Source organism: Penaeus monodon, chromosome 28, assembly GCF_015228065.2.
Source record: "Penaeus monodon isolate SGIC_2016 chromosome 28, NSTDA_Pmon_1, whole genome shotgun sequence".
Lineage (NCBI taxonomy): Eukaryota > Metazoa > Arthropoda > Malacostraca > Decapoda > Penaeidae > Penaeus > Penaeus monodon.
This window is the reverse complement of record NC_051413.1, coordinates 28500211-28500724: the sequence shown is the minus strand read 5'-3', so window position 1 is coordinate 28500724 and position 514 is coordinate 28500211.

The window sequence follows — 514 nt, the reverse complement described above, 5'->3', positions numbered from 1 at the left end:
ACAAACTATTATTTCATACTTACTGACTCTTCTTTCCCTGAATTGTATATATTTTTTTGCCAGAGCCGTTCGCGATAAACGACGGAAGTACGTTAGCTCCGGTACCGCATCGTTAAATTCCAATTCATTTAATTTAGTGCGATTTAAGTATCTATCAGTATCTCCACAACGATATACACGTAACGATATACAGATATGATTGCTTGTTAACGTTCGCCTTTTTTAAAAATAATTTTCCACTTGTTATAAAACCAACCGTGTTTACCCAATTAAAAATGGCCACCAGGGAAGTCGTAGCCAGAGCCAGTTCCAAGGAAACGAACAGAGCATCATAGTTGTTCACTGCAGTCGGATCTGAACGTAAAAAGCAGCGTCGATTTTGTTAATTATTTTCGCGAGATTTTCCAAGGAAATAGATCCAATGAGATATATTTAATTATATCACACTGTGTCCCTACATGTTTATTCATTTACTCATATATTTGTTTAGTCATTAATCCACCTATTAATTCTA